The sequence below is a fragment of the Sinocyclocheilus grahami genome, unplaced genomic scaffold (assembly GCF_001515645.1).
Source record: "Sinocyclocheilus grahami isolate Dianchi unplaced genomic scaffold, SAMN03320097.WGS_v1.1 scaffold1005.1, whole genome shotgun sequence".
NCBI classification, from domain to species: domain Eukaryota; kingdom Metazoa; phylum Chordata; class Actinopteri; order Cypriniformes; family Cyprinidae; genus Sinocyclocheilus; species Sinocyclocheilus grahami.
The window spans coordinates 203,638-228,617 of NW_015506184.1; the positions used below are offsets into that span (position 1 = coordinate 203,638).

Sequence of the window (24,980 nt, forward strand, 5' to 3'; positions counted from 1 at the left end):
AAGTAATGTCAGCTAATTGAAATTCACAGCGAGCGTTTTCCAGCTGACTCGCCATATAATGTCTCTATTTAGCTACTGTAATAAGGTCTGTTATTAAGCTGTGGTCTTTTAACTTCAAACATACTGAAAGTAGTAGCAAAACAGCATGTCTGTTCAGATCTACCCTACTTCCTTTTACAGTTTGATTATAACTGACAAAGTAAGGGCCTCATGCAATGTTCAATTAAATACACATTGTTAAGGTCACATTTAGTCAGTCTAAACAGTTCTTAAAAGCTTTTTTATATAGCAGGAATGGGATTCAAACCCACATCTGCCACATTAATATTAATTAAATATTATGAATATTGAATATTAAGACTACAGCTTGTATTTTGTGTCTTTATGTAAATGTCATTATCTTTGTTTGATTTAGCTTTAAATTAGATTGTACTGCAGAAGGTTGTTGGGTCGAGTCCCAAAGCTGCTAAAACTTGTAACTATTTGTAGCTTAATGCTGTGCTGTGTGAGTGTCTACAGGTTCAGATCATGTTCAATATTGTGTGCTAATGTCATCAGATCTCAGTTTGCTTTCATGTTGACTGTTTACCTTGATTAATGGACCAGGTGTATTTGGAGGTCGTGGAGTTACACCGGAGACAAGGAACGGAAGGGCTGGAGTCTCCCTCGGCAAAACACATCCCATCTATATTACACATCCTCTCCTGAGAGAGAGAGAGAGAGAGAGAGAGAGAGTGGGTCGAGTCCCAAAGCTGCTAAAACTTGTAACTATTTGTAGCTTAATGCTGTGCTGTGTGAGTGTCTACAGGTTCAGATCATGTTCAATATTGTGTGCTAATGTCATCAGATCTCAGTTTGCTTTCATGTTGACTGTTTACCTTGATTAATGGACCAGGTGTATTTGGAGGTCGTGGAGTTACACCGGAGACAAGGAACGGAAGGGCTGGAGTCTCCCTCGGCAAAACACATCCCATCTATATTACACATCCTCTCCTGAGAGAGAGAGAGAGAGAGAGAGAGAGAGAGGTGTAATGATCAGTAATGAAAACTAAATACAAACGTTAAAACAAAGTAAACTAAACTGCATTATACTGAACTAAAAACTGAATATGAAAAACAACTGGGAAAACAAAGCAAGCTAAATTACATTAAACAAAATGAAACATTTCAACTGATAAAAACAAACAGGGAAAAGTCGCAAGTAACCTAAATTATTAAACGAATTTAACTAAACTAAACTAAAAACAAAACAAAAGAAAAAACAGCTGAATATGAAATAACAATAATAATCTAAAAGTAAAGTCTCATAATGTCATGACTCCAGGACTAACTAAAACGTCTACAATGCCCACAAATTAATTTTATTTTTTGATCTATGGTATATAGAAAGTTTGAAACCTTTACAACCCCAGTGTTTATTATTAGCATTTCTATACCATTATAGTATTTATTAATATTTTAAATGAGCTTTTATTTTTATATTTTAAGTTTGCATATTAAATTTGTTTTAGCAATTTTGTTATGCCCTGTTTGCTTTGCCTTTGTCATTTGTAATATATTTTTTTCCTTTTTAAAATATTTCTATTTATGCGTAATTTATGTATTTCTGTTTCAGTTTTAGTAATTTTATTACTTCAACTTCAACTAGTTTCATTTGATTTTAGCCGTCAAGGCAACATTTCTAATTTTCATTTATTTACTTATTTTTAGTTTAAGATTTGTATCTAATGTGCATATAATTCATTTTATTTTTATGACAATTATTTTGAATTGTTTATTAGTTTTATTCATTGTAACCATAACAATGCTGTACAAACCCACCTGTGTTAAACATGGAAAAACTTAAAAACGTTTCAAATGATACTAACTAACGAACTAAACTAAATAAAGAAACTAGAAAACTAAAACTAACAATGATAGAGTGAAAACTAATAAAAACTAAATTTAAAAATAAAATAGAACAAATAAATGTATTATAAAATCCAAAACTATTGTAGCCCTAAATAAATAAAATACAAGTACAATACATAAGTAAAACTCACAATTATAGTGAATAAAGTCAACTAAATTGAAAAGACAATTTGTGAATGAATGAATGAATGACTTTCAACTAATAATTATTCCTGCATACATTTTTATCGATAGCGCCATTCAATTTGTGCTTTTTCTGGGAATCGAACTCACAACCTTCTCGTTGTTCATGCTAAAGTTTAAGAAAGAACTCAAAGACAGAAAGAAAAAAAGAAAGAAGGAAAGACAGAATTTCGTGTGTTATTGAACTGTGCTGTTGAGCGCTCCAGCGGTATCCACCAGCGTGGAGATGTTTTGCTACTGCTCACGGTTACACTGCGGCTCAAGCCAACTTCCTCTGTCAAACCGTTGAGATAAACCTCAGCCGTCTTTGCTATAAATCACCAAAGCATAAAGCCTGGCACTGATACAATCTCTATATTTCAAGATTTTAATATCCAGAGGGACGTGTAAGTCGTAACGCCCGGAGGACATCCGCGGAAAAGCAGAGAAGATAAACACAGACCAAACTGATCCAGCTAGATAACTCATCTCTCATGCTGAGATTACACGCTATGTGGCAGCTGAAAACCAAGAGAAAGAAAGCGAGAGAAGGGAGGACATCAGGTGCTCAAGGGATCGGTTACTTAGTCAGTCTCTGGTTTCGATGTTGGGAATAATATTGTCTGTTTTCCACATCCACGCTCCGGGTTTTTCCAGCGCACACCCCAGTGGCCTCACATATCACTGTTGTCCTGCCGCACTGAGAGCAGTTTAGACACTAAACGGCTATGACAGACTTTTTGCCTTTTGAGTCTGTAAACTCACATCCTCTGCGTCTTGTTTTCCGGTGGAGAATCCAGGTTATTAGTGTTGGAAGTGTGACTGTGCACAGTGAATATAAAGTGCAGGACGATGGACAGATGGACAAATGAACAGAAGGGCCATGAGGGAAGTTGTGCGGGAACAATTATGGATGATTTTAAACACAGTACTACAAATAACCTTCATTCAAAAGCAATTTAGAATCTGTTTAAACGGCTTTAAATAAAACAGGGGTTTCTGAACAATTGCTGTATTGAAATGCATTACTTATATTGTTCACCACATTATGTTGTAATTAATTCAGATCAAACTAAATGTATCTCGAAGTTAAAATAATAAAAATGTGGATATTTGTGATATTTAATGAATTAATACATATTAATAAATGATATTGCTTCTATTTTATATATAATAATAATTAATATATTATAATAATAATATAAATATAATATAATAATAATAATAATTTTATATAATAATAATAATAATAGTAAAGAGAGATCTTCATAATTGTTAATAATACATTTTAATAAACTTAAGCATTTCAAATCAAACATCAGCAGTAATATAACAGTTTTTTTGCATTTGTTTTGTGCAAATATTTTGTTAATTTATCAATAATATAACACAAATAATAATAATAATAATAATATAGATATTTATTATCAGTTTTATATTATTATTATTATTATTAATTTGTAATATATACATGTAAAATATAATTTAAATATTATTTATTAATAATATTAGTGCGTGTGTGTAATTCATAATATTCATTAATATATTTACATTCATATTATATACATTAACAACAACACTAATAACACTAATAATAATAATCTTATTATTAAGAAATGTATTATATATTCATATATTGTTGTTCGTTGAAATTGAGAATTATAGAGATATATCTTCATAAATTGTATTAATATATTTTAATAAACTTAAGTATTTAAAATAAAACCATCAGCAGTACCATCAATGTTTCTTCCATTTTGTAACATAATAAAATATAGATATTTATTATCAGTTTTATATTATTATTATTATTATTAATTTGTAATATATACATGTAAAATATAATTTAAATATAATTTATTAATAATATTAGTGCGTGTGTGTAATTCATAATATTTATTAACATATTTACATTCATATTATATACATTAACAACAACACTAATAACACTAATAATAATAATCTTATTATTAAGAAATGTATTATAATATAATATAATATAATATATATATTAATATAATATAATATAATATAATATAATATAATATAATATAATATAATATAATGTTTATCAATGTTATATATTATTATTAATAATCATTAAGATACACATGTAAAAAATAATTAGGAATATTATTTGTTAATAATATTAGTGTGTGTGTGTGTGTGTGTGTGTGTGTGATTAATAATATTCATAATTCTATTTACATTCGTATAATAGACATTACTAATATTACTACTACTACTACTACTACTAATAATAATAATTATTATTATTATTAAAGAACTGTATGTGAAAATGTATGTAAAATGTCTTATAAATTAAAATGTCTTATAAATTAATTATCAATAATAAATATAATTAATACAAAATATTATACATAATATATGTGATCTAATATAATATATAATCACCGTTGACTTGCAAAGCACAGTATTTCTGTCATAAACAGCCAACAACCTAGTTTACATTTATTTATTTATTCTGACAATGCAAATATAGTTACAATGCATACAGTAACTAGTTGGGAGAAATACTATGCACATATGTGTATGTGTATTTTTATTTCACTTTTTTTGTGCTAATTGTGAGCAAAATATGAGAAATGAAGGACCATTCAAAATCTATAGGTCTATTTACGCATATATTACTAATAAGTGTTTGAATATTAGGGCTGGGTAAAAAAATATCAATATCTGGATATGAATCGATTCTCTTTTTTACGGAACGATATCGATTCTTAAATATTAAGAATCGATTAGTCTAGCCTGTTTTCAGTTAATGGACTGAACATTGAAGGGCACCTCCCATCCAATAAATCGCAATAAGCATTGTGCTTTGGTCCTTTTAATATGAAGCAAATTCTCAGATTTTAAATTCTGTCCATTGTATTGCAGCGTTTTGGCGCTGTTTAATGTGGAGTGACAGATCACAGTAGCGCCTCAGTTCAACAGATGCAGTAACGCGAGGCGCACGTGAACTGGTCATCTCCTCCACATTAATACCAGTTTCGGCATAAAATAAACATGACTAAACATCCGAAGGTAAGTTAAAAGAAAGAGTATAACTTTACAAGCCGTGTCCTGTCTCATGTAATCACTCAATCAGTGTTTCAGCCGTGCAAAGACGTCAATATAATGTCTTGTAAACAATGTCACGTAACGTCACATTTACCTCAGAAACATAAACATATTCGGTGACCATAAACTCATTAGTCAGCCAGAAAAATAAACTGTAGAGAGGGGCATTTTGCTAAATATATGCACAATATAACATATTCATTATAAATTTTTACTGTTCTTATGTTTAATTTATGTTTGAATAAATCCATCATTTTTTTTTATGACAGCTATGTTTATATTTAAAATAAAATTAATTGAAGTAAAAATATCATTATGTAATTGTAACTTTATTATTTTAAAAACTTCATTAAGTGTAATTTTAGCAGTTGTAGGCTTTAGCTTACAAATCAGTCAATTTTAACCTTCAATATTATAGTAATGTAGTATATTTTTCAGCATTTGTTGAGCGATTTTTTTTTTCCTTGAGAAAATTTGGCAAGTACTGAACCCAGTGTTTGAACTATACCGTGGATTTTTGGGGTGCCAACTTTTTTTTCGTGCGCTTGCGCATGCCTCAAAAGAGGGCTTACAATGACTTACAAAGGTACATAACAGCTACAAGTGTATGCACTACTTGCTTTATGCAAGCACTATATAGGATAAATCACCATACAGGATTTACCCTATTATATTTTATCGACACGAATTGATACGTGAAACAACAAACAGCCACCCATAAATAGTCTATAAACAAATTGATAGGTGAACCAGCAAACAGCCACCAACACACAAATAGACACTAAACAAAGCATCAGGCTGTCTTTGAGTTCACATGAACAATGGTTAAAGTTACTCGTCGTCAGGCTACAGAAGAATACCATAATTCCTCCGTTTAATCAGGCCTAAGACATCGAGAGTCATGCAGACCTATAACAATCCAGCCACAACACATAATTGCGAATAACATGCCTTACCTTAACACAGAATTGACCACAGAGTCCAACGTTTATATTTTTTCTACGAATCTGTGAGTTAACTTGTACTAAACATGAGTGGAATTTGCACCGCAGCGCCCCCCACACCTTGATGCTCATGACAAGAATAGCATGTATAGTTATCTTTATTGAAGTGAATTAGGTTTAAATCGCCGTCATGCCTGGATTAATTATATTTTGGCAATTTTACACATAATAATCCACGATGATCACATTACACAAAACTGAAATTGCACGTCAAAATAACACATTGTCAATATTTTTGGAGACCCCCCAAAATTTCCCAAATCACGTTTTCAGGGGAGCCCATGTCTTATTAAGGGGAGCCGAGCTCCCCCTATCTCCCCCGTAGTTCACACCCTGACTGTACCTGATATACTGTAAATCCAAAATAATTGATATTGATTCGAATCGAATCGAAAGCTTGTGAATGAGAATCGAATCGAATTGTGAAATTTGTGTCAGAACTCAGCCCTATTAAATATCATTACCTTCAGCTCGCAAAGTCCAGATGCAGTCACACACAGCTGGCAAATACCATCATAAAGGGTTACAAATTTGCCCTCACTGTACTGACGACCATCATTGGTCACCTAAAGAAGAAAAAGAGAATTAGAAAGGTTTAGATGCTTATCCTGAGTAAATATAGTACTACTAATAAAATTATTTAATTGTTTAAAGCCTAATATGCAGTCAACCAAAGTCCTTTTAAGACAAGTCATGTCACTCGGCGGCCATCTTTGAAACGCCTCTCGGGCATGCAAGTGCAACTCCTATCTCTTTGAATGGGGAAACATCAAATTCTCCAAAACTGTTCACTAAGCTTACGAATTAAATTTCCTATTTGAAATCACCAAAGAAATCTGACAACAACTGTGTCATAAATGTTGTTACTTTTGCTCAAATAGTGTTATAAAAAGCTTATTTTTCAGGCTAGATCAGCATGCGCAGTCCTGAGCGCACGTCTCAGAGCGCTGACTGTTTCTATAGCAACCGGGACACTTCTAATGGCAGCTGCAGTGAAGCACTGACTTTACCGATTAGCGATTGGCTCTTTCATTCAGAAGGCGGGGCTTACTGCGATTGAGTGGCCATATTGAGCGTTGCATTTTTCCCCATTCAAAACTATACGAGTGACACGTCTTGGGCATTCTATAGTCTTTAAGTCAACCGACTATTATTTATCCCAAAATAAACCCTGACAACATAAAATTGTGTGATTGATTGATTCCACATAAAGCTGTTTATTATATGGCTACTTACCAAAAAGCTCAATAACTTGACATGAACATTGATTTGAGTCATCAAAGCAGAGCAGCTTAATATTTGGCCTGCCATATCAACCAAAAGAAATGTGTAATAAGGATAATGTGAAATAAGAAATATGTATGGTCAGTAAACCTCAGCTCATTCGCCACTGGCAGGTGATGCAAAAAAGTACGTCTTCTTGTAATACTTCAGACTTCAGTGTCTTTAGCAGCACTAGTTTGTGTAAATCCAAAAGTGAAGTTAATTTTTTACCCCCTCAGTGAGTGTTAATCCCACAAACCTTTGAGATTAATGCGGGCAGGAGTTTAGGTGGATTTCAAGATGTATTACCTCACGGATACGTCTTTGCGCTGACCTTCAGAGACACCCTGTGGCTCTTTCAACATTTAAATTTATGTTAATGATTCTCCTCATCACAGGCCATCCATTTTTTACATCAGTAAACACACTCATTAGCACGTACACACATAGATCAAGCCTCACTTTGGGATTGAGAGCCGAGGTCAATGATCGCAAGACCTGAATGGAGTTTACGAACTTTTTAATGTTTATGTTAGCCATATACTTAAAGATAAAGCCAAATTGGTTTCCTATATGGGCCGTCAAAGCATAAAAATGATTAAAATGATTGTGTTGCCTTTATGGCTGTCATTCGGAATGGAAAAGCTCACCTCCATCTCACGGCTCGGCGATTTCGACGTGATATAATATTTTAAAGCGCTCGGTACGCGTCATTTAGCTTGGCCTCAAACAGCGGATGTGGCCGGCATAAATTCAAGCTGATTTTAACCGTTAAAACCCACAACTGTGAAGGAGACTTCCTGCATAATTGCATTTCACCAACGTTCTCAATTCAATGGCCGCTTCATCTTTCAATCACAATGGAAAGTTTCGAAAAAGATGGCCTGCTTTTATCTGAACGATGACATTTTGATTAATTCAGTCACCGCAAAAAGTGGCAGTGGAAAATCAATCACATGAACCCTCGGACAGATCCCTGTCCCTGAGATTGATGGACAGGTACCTTAATCTCCCATCTGGCATAGGGCTGCTCACTGGCCATGAAGTCCATCGTGTCGACGGCCATGTTGCCGAGTCTCGGGATGGAGCAGTCCACCGCTTTAGAGCTCAGGAAGGACACTTTGGTCCTGCCTTCCTCTTTAGGGGTCCAAACTCCATTCATGTGCTAAAAAATATCAATTAAAATTAATTATTTATTCTTGAAAGGGACACCCAAAAAGAAGTACATTATAATAATGAAGAAATAATATTTAAAAGAATATACTTAAGTGTGAACTGAATCTAATGTTTTTGGACACTTAATTGTTATGTACAATTAAATGTAAATGCATTATTATAGTTTAAATTCATATTCAGTTAGTTAAACTTAAAAGTGCTTTTTTGACTCACTTAAGTATGACTTAAGTACATATTTATTTGTAATTTCATAACTACTTCTATTGACTTCTATTTAGGTAAACTAAAATATACTTATTGTCATTTCTGTTGAACTTGTATGCCATGCATTTAAATATATTTGTAATTATCAGGGTTAGGCTATTATAGTAAAAAAAAAACATTACAATTTAAAATATAAGCTATATAACTGTATATATAACTTCCAACTACATAGACAATTTAAAGACAAATACTAATAAAAATTACAAAAAAGACAACAAAATTACAAAAAAAATTTAACTAAAATTTAAATAAAAAAATATATAAATTAATTAATAATATTAATAAACATACTTAGTGTAATAGTCATTACAGCAATTTAAGCGAAGTCAAAAGGTTATTAAAACATTCTGATTTTAAATGTAGGGCTACTTTAAAAAAACTTTTAATTTGATATTGACAAAGTACACTTCATAAAAGAGTACTTAAGCATGTTAAGAAATAGTCATGACAATGACTTTTATTAATATACCATCTGCAAGTAAAGTTTTTTTTTAATACTGTATATACTTTAGCATTCGAAGTACACAACAAGCGCACATTCAATATAATTATGCACAATTCCTTTTTAATTTTTTCCCCATTTATTTTATTTATTTTTTTACAAGTGCAGGCCAAAAAAATGCATAATTTTATCTTAAGCAGAAAATCCTGTCAATTTACTCACATGCAAGTCATTCCAAACCAGAACGAATTTGTTTCATGCGTGAAACAAAAAAAATAGTTCTGGCTACTCTTTTTCATATAATAAAAGTAAATGATATATATATATACAATCACGGTAGTCAATAAAAGTTTTATAAAGTAATACATTTTATACTATAATATTATGTATTATACAAAATATATTTTATATGAGAGACTTTATAGTAATAAGAGACTATTTCTTATTTTTAAATTATTAAATAAAAAAATATATATTTAAATGATTTAATTATTGATAGAATTTTTTTTTTAAGTTTTATAAAATTATAAAATAAAATTATAAAATACCCATGTATAAAATACTAAATTCGTCTCTATACAAGTTGCCTAATAAACACAAGTGACAATTTGTGTCTCACCTTTAGTCTGGTTACAAGACATGCAAGGCCAGGTGAGTCGATGAAACCCAGCCCAAAAACCCTCACGCTGTCACAGTCGAACTCACGTACGTCACACAAACCGTCGTTCTCCAGATCTGTGATTTCTATAGGCTGACCTGAGGAAACCAAAGAAAACAAACAAATTACAGAACATCATTAGGTTTGCATTGTTAAGGTTTATTCACATAACCTTAAAAAGAGCATAAGCAGCAGTGGTTGCTTTAGCAACTTCTCCTTAAGTATAGGAGGGCGTGGCCAATCCAATGGGTGTGGCCTGTTTGCTGGGCATGGTCTGTTAAGGGCGTGTCCTTGATGCTGCAGTTTTACTGCTCAAGACAACCAAACCTACACACATAAATACCCACACTTGCTTGGTAGAAAGCAATTTGGGGAGTAAATGGAAAAAGTACAGACTTTTCTGGGTCATAGGGTCAAATCCAATGTGTTCTTTGTCATTCAACTCAACAACCTCATTCAAAACCTCACAGAAAAAAAAGTATTTCAGTCGAGTGAGCCTGCAAAAATGACAGTCTGCCGTCTACTCATTGTTGATTCATTGAAAAGCCACTATGGGAGTCTTGTTAAACCCGAAAACGCCATTGTAAATTTATGTGAAGACTTTAATAATGTGCGCTCCCCGTCCTTTCCAAAAACCACCAGTGAATAAAGTTTACGAGACTCAAATGGAAAAATGCAACACCGGCAGTTTGAAAGACGCAGTTAAAGCAAACGAAAGTCATTTCCAAGTACATCGCCACTAACAAACAAACAAACAAAACAATCCCGGCTTTAAGCTATACAATACATCACTAAATATTCAGACTGCTGGATTCTGACCTTGCCAGCCTGCGTTTGTCATTAAACAGGGAACGGATTCATTCGGCAAACATTACGGTAAAATTAGAGCTGGGAAAAATAACATTCTCCATAACTGAGGTTCCTAAATAATGCAAACGAGTAAATACAAGCTTGTTTGGGGCGCCTCTCAGGCCTTATAAAACACAACAACATTTAATATAGTTTCAGCGACAGGCTGAAATGACTGTACCGTGGCTGCATTACGCTTGATTAATGCCATTATCACTCCCATCTCGGGCTCATTTCAAATCAGTGTTTTTATTACCAGAGCATAACCTTACGTACGGATCTCCGCGGGGCGGAAGTCTATTTAAATCACATATCTGAGATGCAAACTAAAATGGATGTACTGAGGTTGGGATGCTAAACTAAGCCAGAAGTGTAGTAAATATCTAAAAATGGAGAAGGAAAACAATGAGAGATATCAGAGAAAATGGTCCTCGGAGGAGAACAATTAAGCACAGAGTGAGTGCTAATGAATTTTAGCCTCATCAAAGAACCTCCTCCAGATGGTCTCATTTTGTGTAATTTTACACTGGGTAAAAAAGTGATAATAAAATTACAAAAACAAATCACCCCCCTAACACTGTTTAGGAAAGATATACTACCATCAAAGACAATTAAGTTAATTTTAAATTATTTTCGAAGACAAATTTGTGAGTCATGCAATGAAAGTACCACATCTGATAAAGAAAATATGCTATTAAATGTTTTGTTAGCTTAAAAATAATACAAATAAAATATATTGAAAAATATTAAAGTATTAAAAATATTATTTTTGATGCTGTATTTTTCATAAACGGTAAAGACGTTGATGTTTTGCATTCATATTTGCATATTTTACGCATTTATCAACATATAGCCTGTATAAACTATAGAATATAAACTATGAGTATAACTATAAGTATAAACTATAATATAAATCTATTATATAGATGCTGTTTATTAACATTTAATGGCATTATCTCATAAACTGTTTAAAATCATATAGAAATTCACTTTTGAAAATTACCTTTCCAAAATGTGCATATTTTATGCCTTTGTCTACATACAGCCTGCAATATAAACTATATAAACAATTTCTTAAAATATATAATTATAAACTGTAATACATATATAGACTTAAATGCCTTTATTATATCAAATAATGTTTAAAATATATAGAAATTTACTTTACCTTTTCAAAATGTTATGTGACATCATGTGCTAATCAATTAGCTAACCATTAAAAAGATATTAGCAGTTGAAACAAGGATCATAATGGCTTCAAAACAAGCCACAAAACCTAGGACCTTAAAAAAAAAACTTCACTCTCACTGCAGGAGTTCCACACATATACCCTCCTAATCGCCTTGGAGATCAAAAATGTCCAGCTCAGCAGGTCAGTGAGGTGATTTTCAGATTTTCCCATGATTCAGGCTGTTCCCGAGCTCCTAAAATGCAGATCTGAACCAGACAAGCCTCAAGCACTGACGCAGTGTACGCACACACTTACACACTCTCACACACTGTCCCTGACCGGCCAGGAAGAGAGCGTGAGAGATATTCAGGAGTTTTTAATCTCTGCCACAAGGGCGAACGCTGGTGCTTTATGTTTGAAGAGAAATGATAAATGAGGAGCGATCGGGATGACTCACTGAACCTGCTGTATAAAAAAAAACAAAAAGTCAGAGATGAATCTAAGAGGAGTCCTTTCTACAGAATGTGACCCCTGCCTCACAGCTGAATAAAGGCAAAAGTGAGGTTTTCCAGATTGTTCCACTACTGAATGAAACCCAGATATGCACAGGTATTGAATCCGGTCTGATTGCCTTTTCAATAGACTTGATTTTTACTCTACCTGGAATTATATGAAATAAAGAGTAGTACAGCTTCATTCCGGACACCCTTCATGTTGGCAGTAATAGCATAACATGTGCCACAAGACTAAGAAGAATATTGGTGCTTTTTCACTGCATGGTACGGCACAGTACGGCTCGGTACGGTTCACTTTTGGGGGGTTTTCCACTGGGTATAGTACCTGGTGCTTTTTTTAGTACCACCTCTGTTGAGGTTCCAAGTGAACCCTACCATTACCAAAACGTGACGTGTAAACTCTGCTGATCATGGATTGGCCAGAGAGAATCATTACTACCTGCGTCACTGAACTTGCAACACAAACACAACAGAACCGCTAGATTTAAATCAGCACAGCCAGCGAAGTATCTAACGCAACTGTTTTGAACGAGCACACCTTTTTTTAACAACCAAAAAGTGGCTGTTTTGTTGTCTGTTGAGGAAGTACAGACGTTCCTCTCGTTGATAGCCAAGGAGCAGATCCAGCGAGAGCTTGATGGGGCGACGCGAAATGAAAAGTAATCCCGCCCACTCTAAAGCGGTACTAAACTGCAGTGGAAACGCAAACCGAACTGAGCCGAGCCGAGTCGTACCACGCAGTGGAAAAGCGCCATATGTGATGTGCAGTTTTCTGGCATGTGCGAAAATTGAAATGGAACGATGAAATGGAATGGTTTTGGAACAATGTGGGAGAAAATAATGACGGAAATCTCATTTTGAGTACTAAACTGCAGTGGAAACGCAAACCGAACTGAGCCGAGCCGAGTCGTACCACGCAGTGGAAAAGCTCCATATGTGATGTGCAGTTTTCTGGCATGTGCGAAAATTGAAATGGAACGATGAAATGGAATGGTTTTGGAACAATGTGGGAGAAAATAATGACGGAAATCTCATTTTGGGACGCATTGTTTCTTTAAAAGGGTCATGGATCTGCATTAGTCCAGCATTTGCTATTCTTAATATTTAATTTTTTTCCCCCCTTATTGCAGTTTTTATTTGCAGCATAGTAAAGAAAAGACCAAAAATGGATCGGTAGCCATCATAAGCCAGATTTGAAGTCACATTGTCCAAATGAGCAGCACAGTACTGTGTATTAGAGTATATGTGCTAACTAGTAAACCAACTTAAGGACACTAGGAAGACAATTTAATTGCATAGAATTCATTGCATACTATTTAAAAAAATAACAATAAGTGGTGTGTACTTAAAATAAAAAATGGTTATTTATTCAACTTTTTTTGGGCGTCCAATCAACAAGCAATGAAAATGTAGTGTCAGTAATTATCTCCAGTTTATTCATCAATCTGGAAATGGAAGGTCAGAGCACAATGCATTGTGGGATACAGTGTGCTCTGTGGTATACTCCACTCTTTTGCTAATGTAGTAGGTCACCAAGACAAAAAAAATGCATACAGTACAAAGTGTACATGCTATATTCAGCAGAAATAAATGTAGTATGTTAGCATGCTAACATATTCACAAATCACGAGGCCAAAAATAAAAAAGTGAAGCCCTGCTAAAATCCACATTTGATTAGATGAAGTGGAAATAAAGTCAACTGAAAATGCTTAGGCATAAACGTGTCATGGACTTCCGAAAAAAAACCGAATGGATGGCGATCCCAGATGTGGAAGAGGCATCAGCCGATGATCAGTTGGGCAATTAAGCAGATTTATCTAGCCGTCCTCCCTGTGCTACCTTGCACGTTGATCCTAGCGCGGTTACCATAAATCAGAGCTCGCTCTCGGAGAGGTTGAAAAACGTCAGTCTGTGATAAACAGCCCTCTAGCGCTCCTAATCTGTTCGCTAATTTGTGTTAAAACTCCCATTTCGTCACCGAGGCAGCCCCAGGGAGCATGCAAAAAATGTTGAGGGAGATAACGGCTTAGCGAAGATCCCAATGCTAATCAGAGAGCCGGCATGGGCATCTGGCACAGAGCCAGGCGTTAGCATACCTGCATAACAATATCTCATTGAAATGAAGGTTGGCTGGGAAAGCTAATGGCACTTCTGTGCCTTGCCGCTATTGCCAGAAACAATCAGTCGATAAACACACTCAATGACTTTGCCGTTTGAAAAAGAGTTCCATACACCAATTCAAATAACTCACATAATCAATAAAAAACACACTTGCTCAATCGCACGCCATCTGCGGTTTCTTTGAAGACATGCTTGAGGGAGTAGGAAATTATTCTTTGCCGAGTGTAAGGACAAGGAATGCAGAACAACAGCATCCAAAGCAAATAAAATTAAAAGGAATTGAAAGCATACAACAAACAACAAGACTCTAAAAATACATACTTGATGAAAAGAGGAAAAAATGTCATCTAATGCCACAGAAATGCTCTGGCACCTTGGCCACCATTTGGTAATGGCAGCTGTAGTGAACACTGTACTTGTGCCAATGTACAATGTACACACATTTGGACAAAAGAGCAGCAAAAGTACTGACCCATAGAGATGCAACATCACATCACATTAGACAGTCATCTAATTACAGACCAATGCTTGTAAATGCAATGATAAATTGCTGCATTTGTTACGTCAATTGCTATCGCACAAGACATATTTCCGGAGCCCTAGAGTTATCTATAGAGGAAATAAAAATTATATGTTCAGCAGCATTTCCTTCAAAATGTTATGTACTGCTCACATTGCACCCGCTTTATCTCCAGGAGCAGGAATTGATATTGCAAGGATTTGAAAACTTCTCCTGAGGTTCTTCTGTCCTTCTGAGAAAAATACCTTTATAATCTCAATGGAGTCTCAACAATGTAACAGATTTGTGCTCTAATCTACCAATATACTATAAAAACTATAAAAGTAACAGATACCAATCCCCCAAGACCAAATTACTAAAGAAAATACTACATCTGACTTTTGAATTTATAGCTTTGCTCTCTTATATAAGTCAACAATTTTCTCACTTGTGTTTCAACTTTATGAGAAACATCTTAGATACTTAAAAGATACATAAAGTCACACAGGCTATGAATGAACAACCTCTGATCAATAAATATCCTCTCAGACCACACATCTTATGTAGAACACTTTCAAATGACTCCATCATGTCCAGAGAGAGTGAGAACAAAGGTGGACGTTCCCCAGTCACCCGAACAAAGCCTCAAAGATAACTTTGATCCACAACTGTGTTTCCTGTTCAAACCCCCCCCTGCAGGCACGTCACACAAAACATGTTGTAGTACCCCATATGGCTTCTTATTAATAGCTATTTTGCCATAAGTTCAGCCTAGAATGTTTCTGATAATCGAGGATCCCTGTGGATAACATTTGAAGCAAAAGAATGGAGGTCAAAACGGTCACTTACTGATAGTGAGACTGCAGTCGTAAAAGCTGTAGCCTGGATAGCACTGACATCCCCACTCTACACATTCCCCATTCCCATTACATAAATTCGGACAACGTAGGGCTGTTGCGATATCCGCCAATGGTCTGGAAGCTTCCGGAGAACGCTGGGTTCGGTTCTCCAACCACTTCCGCTCACATTCGTTCTCCAGGAAGGACACAAGGGCATCCTCCCAGGCCAAATCATCTTTCAACTGAAGATCCAGGATGCAGAGATCCACAGCTTCTTCCAGGCGCCGACCCAGCAGACTCTTGCATACTGTGCCCATGGTTGAGTTCGCCAAGGCCAGTTGGCAGACCTCCAACGCTTTGGCAGAAGTGAGGCCACTAGTTATCGGCCAGGAAGGGTGGGCAGCTGGACGGCTGGAAGAGCGGTGGTCATCTGGAAAGAAGTAGGCAAAACTTTCGAGGTCAGTCTGGCTTAGGGCCTGGACGGTGTAAATGGGCAAAAAGTCAAGGGTTTGTCTTTTAGGCCTTCCACCTGAGCTTGGTAAGGGCACCTTAGATTCGTTCAAGCGAGGAGCGTCAACTTTAAATAATGAGTCTAATTCTAACTCCTCTAAAGAAGGAGAGTTCTCTGCCAGACCTTGGGACACTTGAGACTTCAGTTTAACACATAATTCTGACACTTCAGTCAACACCTCCCGCTTCTGGACGTTACGGGTGGAGACGCCATACTCTGCAGTGGCATCTTTGAAGGGGAATAGGGACGTGTAATCTGTGTTGTCGTGAGATAGGCAGCGAGAGATGGGAGGCGGGTTTAATAGGCCTTCAGAGGCACGTGCTGAATGGAGGGAAAGGCTGTATCCCTTTTGACAAGCACAGAAATTCCACTTTATCTCCTCATCCACGGCAGGTGGCGTGCTGTCAAACAGGCTCTCCCCAGGCGTGATCCTGACACGGAGAAATAAAACAAAAATATGACTGTCTCAAATCAGCCTTTGAATTAAGCCCTCAAGCACTGCGTCAAGAGAGGATTTAGAGTTCGAGAAAGGTTAGCCCATTAGATTAGAGACTTTCCTCTGCTTTAATTACATTTGACATTAAAATGTGCAAATCAAGGTTAAATGGTGATGCAAACTGTAATCTGAAACCGAACTGCTATCCAAGTCTCCTACTTACTCCTACTTATTTGGCATCTTTTGGAAGTTTGCAGCTTGTAAATGTGTGACAATTTTTGTACATATATCTGAACATTTTCATAGTTCTTACCAGCATTATAGCTCCATATTTCTGACCAGGACCATTAGTTGAATCTACAGGTATACCTTAGAGAAGGGCACTTCAACTCCAGTCCTGTGGGGCAAGTGTCCTCCTGAGTTTAAAACTTACCCTAACCAAACACACCCAAGCAAGCTAATTTAGGTGTTCAGAATTACTTGCGAATTACATAAAGGTGGGTTAAATTGGGATTGGTGCTAAAGTCTGCAGGACACTAGCCCTCCAGGACTGGAGTTGAGGAGCCTTAGAGGACCTTAGCTTTGGTCCTGACTAGATTTATTACCTGTCTTAAACTCTGTATATTGTTTCTAGTGAAAATATAGACTACATGGATGTTAAAAAAGCATTTCTCACCTCCAGCCCTGAACAAATTCCTCTAGGTTTTTGTCATGGTAGCTTGTGCCTGCAGGATGGTGGAGGTCGTTGTGGCTGTTTCGGTCAAATAACCCACACAGGCCTCTGGTAGCGTTAAAGTCCTGACTTGGAGCCCTGACGGACAGACTCATTCCCCAATCACTGACATCTGCTCGTACAAACGCCCCTGAGGCAAAAACGATCTGCAGGGGTCAAACGAAAATCACCTAAATTCTTACATATTTAATGTTAAACATTAAACCATCAAACATTAAATCATCAAAATCAGGTCATGTTGACCCTTAAATATGTAAGTCAAATCAAGTGTAGTGTCAAGTACAGATTTTTTTTTTAAATATCATGTTATGTTTTTTTTTAAGATGGAGAAAAAAAATCTACAAAGAGAAAAAAACTGTTCATTTATATTTATATTTATTATTTATATATTTTTTATATTTGACAAAAATATTATTTATAATACATTATTAATTTATATACATTAATATATTTGTTTTTCACTGTCTGTCCATGCATACACTGGGTCTATCCAACATCTGAAATCATTACTTCATCAATTACCTAAATTAAACTTCAGCTTAAATCTTAAACTAAATGCACATGATAGTAAAAGATCCCATTTCCCTGCCAGCTGGTTACAATGACATTAGTGGCAATTTGTCAAGAGTCTACATCAGAATATTACAAATCAAGATAAATTTAGCCATCACAAAACACTTTCTCATTCAAACTGTGTCACAATGCAACAATGACAACATCTGCTGCATTGACAGACCGATGGTCTGTGGAGACCGAGCGCTTTAAAATCTTTTTGCAGGGAAAAAAAGCCTCTTTTCCAAACAGATGAGGTCTGTGTTTACTTTTTAGACAATTTTGCCAAGAAATTGAAACTTGAACTGCATATGTTTCACAGTAAACATGACTGAGAGTTTGCATGTCAATGTGGTATCATACAGTCTATCGTGCATTCAGTCAAATCTAATATATTTTACACTGTGAGCAGTGTTGGGGAAAGTTACTTTTTAAAGTAAAGTAATGCATTACAATACTGCATTACTCCTTGAAAAATTTACAAATTGCATTACTTAGTTACTTTTTCTGGAAAGTAATGCATTAAATTACTTTTGAGATACTTTTTGTCACCTGGGCTGGGCTTGCTTATTTGTTTTTTAATAACAAAACAACCACAAAAGTTATATTTTTGGCAACTGTAAGGGCCATTTCACACACAAAGTTAAATTAATAAGCCTCAGGCTGAATAAAGTGCCTCTGCACCTCACTCCCAATTTCTCTCAACGGGGAGAGGTGTGAGTGAGTGAATAAATGGGGAAAAATTAATTTGTGTTACTTATTTGAAAAAGTAACTCGCATATTTAATTGTAAATTTAAACGTAATACATTACTAGTTACTTGAAAAAGTAATCTGATTAACTTGCGTTACTTGTAATGCTTTACCCCAACACTGAATGAGTTAGTGAAACACATTTTTTACTGCAGCATAAAATAGTCTACAAACAAAGCCTAATTTTTTAAAACCTATCCATATTAATTTATAATTATTAGCTACCACAGCACTGGATTGTAACCATACCGTGACTTTCTTCCCTTGATGCGTCTCGTGGATCTTAATCTGATTGGTCATGGATGATCCCATTACAAATCAAGATAAATTTAGCCATCACAAAACACTTTCTCATTCAAACTGTGTCACAATGCAACAATGACAACATCTGCTGCATTGACAGACCGATGGTCTGTGGAGACCGAGCGCTTTAAAATCTTTTTGCAGGGAAAAAAAGCCTCTTTTCCAAACAGATGAGGTCTGTGTTTACTTTTTAGACAATTTTGCCAAGAAATTGAAACTTGAACTGCATATGTTTCACAGTAAACATGACTGAGAGTTTGCATGTCAATGTGGTATCATACAGTCTATCGTGCATTCAGTCAAATCTAATATATTTTACACTGTGAGCAGTGTTGGGGAAAGTTACTTTTTAAAGTAAAGTAATGCATTACAATACTGCATTACTCCTTGAAAAATTTACAAATTGCATTACTTAGTTACTTTTTCTGGAAAGTAATGCATTAAATTACTTTTGAGATACTTTTTGTCACCTGGGCTGGGCTTGCTTATTTGTTTTTTAATAACAAAACAACCACAAAAGTTATATTTTTGGCAACTGTAAGGGCCATTTCACACACAAAGTTAAATTAATAAGCCTCAGGCTGAATAAAGTGCCTCTGCACCTCACTCCCAATTTCTCTCAACGGGGAGAGGTGTGAGTGAATAAATGGGGAAAAATTAATTTGTGTTACTTATTTGAAAAAGTAACTCGCATATTTAATTGTAAATTTAAACGTAATACATTACTAGTTACTTGAAAAAGTAATCTGATTAACTTGCGTTACTTGTAATGCTTTACCCCAACACTGAATGAGTTAGTGAAACACATTTTTTACTGCAGCATAAAATAGTCTACAAACAAAGCCTAATTTTTTAAAACCTATCCATATTAATTTATAATTATTAGCTACCACAGCACTGGATTGTAACCATACCGTGACTTTCTTCCCTTGATGCGTCTCGTGGATCTTAATCTGATTGGTCATGGATGATCCCAATGCCTTGACGGACAAATGTGGGCGTGTTTCTTGCAGCTGCCCATTGCACATGTCAAAGGTCACAACCTCGTTGCCCTCTCGAGCCGCCACTCCGCAGGTACACGCCACAGAGTAATGTCGGCTCCCACAATCCCATTGCCTCGTATGGACCTCGAATACACGCTTTGTGCTCTTATAAAGCAAAAACGTGCCCGTTTGCTGGTTCTCGTAGCGCCTGAGTGGAATAGGGTTATAGTAAGATTAACAGATGTCAATTTTAAAATGAATGAAATGTAATTAATTAAGATACACAGATACACAGAAAGAGACACAGATGGATAGTTATCTTGTTTCTTTTCAGAGTTCTGTTTTGCTGTGTTAAAGTCATGGTGATTAAAATAAACGAAATTCAGAAACCTCTGTGTGCACTCTATAAACAGCCTTTAAAGACTAGACAGCTGAATACAACCTCACAGAGGACTACTTGAACTTAATGGCAAAGTCGAGAAGAGGCAAGAAGAAAGAGTCTTTTTTTAAAAAAGAACTGTAAGATAAAACAAGAGCAAGAAATTGAGGGAGAGAAACCGAGGCAGTCATTTTCACAGGACAGTTTCAGCATCATTTACTTTGATGGTGACCGTGACACTTTGCAGTTATTGCTCTGTGCGGTGGCTTTGCTGTAAACACACATTGCTCAATACATCGTGCTATAGTGTGTGTTTAAATCCATATCTATTGTCCATTCGGGCCATGTGTGCTTCTCTACTGGAGGAAATTGTGGCACAGGGCCTGCGTCTGTCAAGGACATATCCGCTAATGAGGACAGTTCCCATACACTTTCATGAAGATCCCTCCTTCTGAGCCAAATTCAAAGAACACAAGTGATAAATCTGCACCACACAAATCTGAAATCCAAAGTGACCTTTACGTTTCTGCCTCATTACCTGAAAATGTACCATTTGAGCATATGTCATGTAAAAGTCACATAACATATGTGGAAATAATCACAGGTGATCTAGAACATTTAAATTGTCCTTTGCAAATGCCAAAGAAGGAAATAAAAAATGAAGTCACACAACTTAAGTCACACAACCAGGCAATTTAGAGGAATTCAAATTGTCTGTCGCAAATGGCAAAGAAAGAAATAAAAAGCCCTCAGTAAATTCCTTGTGCTCACTTTTGGGAATCGAACCCACAACCATGGCGATGTCAGTTGTTAACGCAAAGCTTTACCAGTTGAGCTACAAAAAAGAAAGGACCTCCTTTTCTAAAACTTTGTAAATGTTTTACCTACCACTGTGCAAGTGATAAATCTGTACCACACAAATCTGAAATCCAAAGTGACCTTTATGTTTCTACCTTATTACTTGAAACTCCACCATTTGAGCATCTGTCATGTAAAACATATTAAAATAATCACAGGTGATCTAGAACATTCAAATTGTGCTTTGCAAATACCAAAGATAGTTGTTTACACAATGCTTTACCAGAAAGAAAGAAAGAAAGAAAGAAAGAAAGAAAGAAAGAAAGAAAGAAAGGACCTAATTTTCTAAAAACTTTTAGAAAATGTTTTAGCTACCATCAAATCGAATTTAGGTGTACAAGTGTTAAATCTCTGCCACACAAATCTGAAATCCAAAGTGATCTTTACATTTGTGCCTAATTACCTGAAAATGTACCATCTGAGCATCTGTCATGTAAAACTCACATAACTTGTTAATCACAGGCGATCTAGAAGAATTCATATTGTCCATTGAAATTGGCAAAAAAAAAAAGGAATAAAAAGCTTTCAGTATATTTATTGTGGTCCTTGGAATTCTAACCTATTACCTTGCCCTTGTTATTCTCATATTATCGCAAAACTTTACCAGTTGAGCAACAAGAAAGAAAGAAACTTGTCTAAAAACTCAGAAATATTTTACCTGCCATCAAATGTAATGACATGAGGGTCAGTTAGGGAGTAACAGGTTGCCGTTGGAACATCTTGAACTGTGATCTGCATTCAGAAAAAAGAAGTCATTGGTAATGAATCATTCATACTGGCAGCTATTTGCACTGCAAATTTATCTATTACTTGCATAGAAAAATTACTCATACAAAAGTAGCAAAACCATCTCAGGGAATCAACTTTCGCAATTTAGATGCCATTGATGGGAAAAATAATTGCGGAGCTATGCTGGCTCTTGCCGAATTATAATGCAGAAGAGTACAGTCTCTTCCCATTATTAAAGGGCACTGAGCGGCTTTCATGTTTACAGACAACACAGATGGTGGTCTGGGGCCGGCGGTGACACATTATTTAAGAAGACTGGCGGTTTATATGTGTTTATGTTTCTTTACTTCTGAATTACCACATTCTTGTCTGTCCTTTCGGTGTTGGCCTTATTAGAGGCTCTTTCTTCCTTTCAGCAGGGGTCAATTATGAGAGCTGAAAGGCCAAGTCAAAGTATATTTCAAACCTGGAGAGTTACGAAAAAATCTAACCATTGCTGAACTCTACTAGTCCATACAACAGAGAGAGAGAGAGAGAGAGAGAGAGAGAGAGAGAGAGAGAGAGAGAAAAGAAAATGCTCAAGAAATGTCTGTCAAACTGTCTCACTAAATTTTATATGAGCAGTTTTATTTTCTATTTATTTTGTATCAGTTTTTTTTTCAACCATTACAAAAAAGGAAAATGCTAAAAAAAATCTGACAAACTGTCGCATAAGATTTGATATGAACTGTTTTATTTTTTGTTTATTTCATATGATTTTTTCAACCCGGTTTCAAAAAAAAAAAATGTTAAGAAGATTTCAAACTGTCTCAAAAGTTTTTGTATGAGCTGTTTTATTTTCTAATTAATTTATATAACGTTTTATATTTTTTAACCGGATGGATGGATGGATCAATGAATGAATGAGTGAATGAAGAAAAAGAAAAAGAAAAAAAACAATTTTTATCAAAAAATAATTTTATTTTCTGTTTATTTTATATGATTTCTTTTTTCAACCCTGTTTAAAAAAAAAGGGAAAATGCAAAAAAAATTAAATAAAATTCCAAACGAGATTTTATATGAGCCGTTTTATTTTCTAATTATTTTATATAATGTTTTCTATTTTCCAACTGTGTTACTAAATAAACAAACAAACAAATAAATAAAATAAACAGGAAAAAAAGAAAATGCAAAAAATGATTTAATATGAGCGGTTTTATTTTCCATGTATTTTATATGAAGTTCCCTATTTTTCAACACTGTACTACACAAAAAGTGTCAAACTGTCTTACAAAATCTTATGGGGTGTTTTATCTTCTACTTTATTTTCTAATTATTTCATTCTACTTATTTTTTAAGGTTTTCTTTTTATTTCAACCCGGTTACAAAAATGTGTCTGGATATATTCTGAAAATAATAGTCGAATAATAAAATCTTGATTTATGTAATTTTGTTATTTTCTGAAATAAAATGGAAAATGCTTAATCAAAATTAAAAAGAATAAATACATAGTAACAGGGTTGCAAATGTATCCAAAACAAATGTAAATTTGATTTACAGACGTTAATAAACTTATTTTCCCAAACATTACTGAACAAAAACGTTTGCTTAATAATTTTCTAATTTTCACATTATCTTTTTTTTCTTACTTGGTAACAGGGTTGAATGCTTTGACTAATGCAACCATCACAACATAATTTGTAAAAATCACAAGAATTTACTAACATCCCACCTTGATATAGAAATGGTCCAAATGATGCTACTTCTTTGGTTCTTCTTTATAAAAAAAAGCATATTACTTATTTTAAGTGTTTTAAGCGTGAAAACTGTGGTAACAGTGTTGTTTGCACCCTTAGACTGTCATTTAGCACTGTACCTTTAAGACTTCTATATACAAATAACCTTTGTTATGATTGGTTAATGTCAGTGTACCACCAGGGCACACTGGAGTTCCCTTTCATGGGAACTTTGAACTGCATCCTCTAGGGGTCGCTATGGGGAACGCCTCGTCGTGACCCGTGTCTGAAGCATACATTGAAAAAACACCAACTCGTTGGCCGGCGACAGCCATGACGTCACCACCGGTGCAACTATAGTATAAATAGGCGCCGGGAGCACACATCATTCTCTTCTTCGTCTTCATTGACTGTTTTGTTTGAAGCGTGCATTTCTGTGGTAAGAGCGATCTCTATTCATCTCATTATGGCGAGCACTAGCAAAGCGTTTAAGGATGTGTGCATCCGTGTTGACTTTGTTTAACATCTGATGACACACACGATCTATGCGTTATTTGTTTGGGCGAAGAGCACGCACGCGATGCCTCCGAGGGGAAAATCGGCGTGCACTGCGAGGTTTTTTCCAAGGGAAAAATCTCCGCTCTCGTTTTTTCCTCTAAGACTCCCCTCCTTGACATCTCGCTCGGATGCCAGGGCATACGCAGCAGCAGCAGGTCGGGCTGTCGCTTCATTGCACACGATGGTGATGCTCCAAGCATATCAGGCTGACCTGCTGAAAGACCGGGATAGCGGCGTTCACGAAGTCCTGGTCTGAGCCCGAACAAACCCAGGGGTCCTAGCCCGTCTCGGTTTGAGGATCAGAGACTGGCTCAGAAGGCTAGTGTCGCGGCTCGCGCTCCTCCCCCGCCCGCGGGTAGGGGTAGGAAGAATCGCGGGTCAAAAGAAGGTAAGTAAAAGACCTAAGGGATGTGATCCAGACAGGGCGTCAGCGCTTTTGTCCGGATCAGAGTGATACCTCAGCATCTACTCATTTCCTTCAGGGGTCTTACATCTGCCCTTATCTTCACCTTCCTAA

At 35.5% G+C, this 24,980-nt stretch overlaps 1 pseudogene; it reads right to left on the bottom strand.

Moving 5' to 3' along the window:
- LOC107565494 (von Willebrand factor D and EGF domain-containing protein-like) overlaps window positions 1-24,980 on the bottom strand; it is a 63,546-nt pseudogene that overhangs the window by 28,940 nt on the left and 9,626 nt on the right.